Below are 3,377 nucleotides of genomic sequence, written 5' to 3'. Positions count from 1 at the left end.
TCCTCCTCCTCCTCTCTTTTCCTTCTTTCCACACTTCTCCTCCCCTGCTCCACCTCCTCTTTCAGCTCACCCTTTTGGCTGTGTCCTTCAGAGGGATGGTCCTTGCTGATCCTGGACCAAAAAACCCTCCTTCATCGCCAAATGTTGTCTTTCAGGGTAAACTGATGTCTTTTGGTTGTTAAGATTTTTTTTTTTTTGAGACAAAGTCTGGATATGTAGCCCAGGCTGGCCTGGAACTCCTGATCCTCCTGCCTCAACCTCCTGTGTGCTGGGATGATGGGTGTGCACCATCATCCCCAGGAAACTGATGTCCTTTTAATTCCTAGACAATCACCCTGATTTACTGGAGGCTCCCAATAATCAAGAGACCCGGGTTCTACCTCTGGGAAGAAGAACTCTGGGCTGGGGTAGGCTGGGCTCAGCAGCTCCGTTCTAGGGTCCATCTCCCCCCTTTTCTTCTGTATCCCCTCCAGCTGCCTTTAGTGGCTCAGCCCTGCCAACAAGAGGTGATTACAGTCAGTGAGTGATAACATAATTCAGTGCCCCCTCAAGGAGAGTCACTATCAGAGACTTCTTTTTAAGAGGAGAAAAAATATATAATATACTGATTGAAAAGGGCTATCTTTCTTCTTAGAAGAACAGTTATTAATCTCTTCCTAGTACATTTTCTTATCATTCTAGACATTTATTTCTGGGCTGTGATATTATAAAACCAGGCTTCTGTGTCAGTTTTGATGCGGTGTAACACGCCGGAACATGAAAAGGCGTAATTACCGCCATGGCCATCGGAATTGCTAACGAGAGCCTGACATTTTCAAATCAGGCCTGGTTCTCACTGATCTGGAAGCGAGGTCTTTGGCTATGCCTGCGGCATGTCAACGAGGCGGGCACAGCTCCTGGGACATCAGAGGGAAGGGGCTGGGGTGGGCAAGCCTGGATTCTGCGAGTTGAACCCAGGAATGGCCGATGAAGACTCAGAATTAGAGGAGGAATGTTTTTTTTTTTGTTTTTTTTTTTTTTTTTTTTTTTTTTTTAATTTTTTGCTTCAACACTGCCTTTGGCTGTTCAAGGGACAAGAGGTGTGTTTCTCTCTCTGTGGCACCTGAGTTTAATGTGTGTGGGTGTCAGAGGTCAACCTTGAATGTCAATTCTCAGGAGCCACCCACCTTTAAAAATTAAAAAAAAAATTATGTGTTTATTTTGAAACAGGTTTTCACTCTCTAGTCCTAGCTGGCCTGGAACTATGTAGACCAGTCTGGCCTCTAGCACTGTAATTTACTGCCTCTGCCTCCCAAGTGCTAGGATTAAAGGTGTGTGCTACCACGACAAGGAAAATATTTATTTTAAATTGTGTGTATGTGTGTGTAGGTATGTGCATGTGAATGCAGGCATCCGCAGAGATGAGAAGAGGGCATTGAATCCCCTGGAGCTGCAGTTATAGGCAGTCGTGAGCAGCCCATTGTGGGTGCTGGGAACCAAACTCAGGTCTTCTTCAAAAGCAGCAAGTGCTCTTAACTGTTGCGCCATCTCTCCAGCCCTGACACACAGGTGTTTGTTGAGGCCAGTGAAGGGTTTTGAGAGACCAAAAGCATTCCTTACCTCATACTGTCTGCCCTTCCTAGCTTTGCCAATTCCACAGAACCTAGTCACTTAAGAAGATAAACTTAACTGAGGACCTTCCCAGATCAGACTGGCCTGTGGGAACATCTGAGGGGGATTGTCTTGATTGCTAGTTGATACAGGAGGGCCCAGTCCCCTGTGGGCAGCACCATTTCATAGGCAGGTGGTCCTGGGCTGTATAAGAAAGCTAGCTGAGCATGAGCCTGTGAGTTAGCCAGCAAGCAGCATCCTTCATGGTTTCTGCTTCAAGTTTCTGCTGGAATTCCTGCCCTGACTTCCCTCAGTGATGGACTGTGATCTGTCAGCTGAAATAAACACTTTCTCCCCCAGCTTGCTTTTGGTCAGAGTGTTTTATCACAGCAACAGGAAGAAAACTAGAACATTGCCTTTGGATATCCAGAGGACAGGAGGTTTGCCTTCTACTTTATCTTTAGTTCTTGCTTATTCACTGGGGAGAGGATCCAAAACTTCTGTGGGCTGCTTGAACTCTGGAATATTACTGAGGCCTCTATATTGCCTTTTCCAATGTATACCAATATGTTATAGTTTCAATGAGGAATGTCCCTCATAGACTTATGGGTCTGAATCTTTGTTCTGTACCTGGCACTTTTGGGAAGAGAGAGCCTTTGAGGGTTAAAGCCCAGCCCCATCCTGTCCTGCTTTTTGCTTTCCAATCCATCAAGATGTGAAGACCCTCCTTCACATTCTCACACTGCCATGAACTCTATCATGCCTTCTCACTGTGCTGGACTGAAGCTGTGAGTGAAAGAAATCCTCCCTTCTTGAAGATGCTTCTGTCAGGTATTTTGTCACAGTCACAAGGATAGTAACTAGTATACTGTGCAAGTACTCTCCTGTTGAGCCACACCCCAGCCCCTCACTGGGGGATTCTAGGCAGGTGCTCTACCACTGAACCACACCCCAGCCCCTCACTAGGTAAGTGTTCCACATACTGAGACTTTTCTCATTTTTTATTTTGGAATAGGGTTTTACCTAGTTGCCCAGATTCACTCTGTAGACTAGGGAGGTCTTAAATATGGGACCTTCCTGGGTCAGCCTCCTTTAGTAGCTAGAATGACAAATCTAAAGTCAGGGAAGACTGTATTAGTCAGGGTTCTCCAAAGAAATAGAACCGGTAGAATGAATATATATGTATAGAGATTTATCAGCTTAGCTCACAGGATAGAGTCTGAGTAGTCTAAAACTGGCTGCACCACACTGGAGAGGCTGAGAATCTGTAGTCGCTCAGTCCACAAGGCTGGATGTCTCAGTAGTCCCAATCTGGTGCTGAAGGTCTGATGAATTCCAGAAAGATCAGCTAATCTTCAGTCTATAGCAGCAAGACAAACTCACCAGCAATAGAGAAGGCAAGCGGCAAGAAGCCAGGGGTTCTCCTCTGCCGTGGCCTTTTATATGGGCTGCCATTAGAAGGTAACACCCACATTTAGGGTGTGTCTTCCAGCTTCAGATGATCCAATTAAGGAGACCTCTCTCAGGGCTGGAGAGGTGGCTCAGAGGTTAAGAGCACTGACTGCTCTTGCAGAGGACCTGGGTTCGATTCCCAGCACCCACATGGTGGCTACGAACCGTCCTTAACTCCAGTTCTAGGGGAATCCAAAGCCCTCTTCTGACCTCTGTGGCATTGCGTGACACAAGTGCACTCACATACACACAGGTGATACACTCATACACATAAAATAAAAATAATAAATAAAATATTAAAAAAAGATCTCTCTCATTTCAGTTAATCCCAGATC

This window comes from Nannospalax galili, unplaced genomic scaffold (genome assembly GCF_000622305.1).
Source record: "Nannospalax galili isolate Female #2095 unplaced genomic scaffold, S.galili_v1.0 scaffold444, whole genome shotgun sequence".
Taxonomy (NCBI): domain Eukaryota; kingdom Metazoa; phylum Chordata; class Mammalia; order Rodentia; family Spalacidae; genus Nannospalax; species Nannospalax galili.
This window is presented reverse-complemented; position numbering follows the sequence as displayed.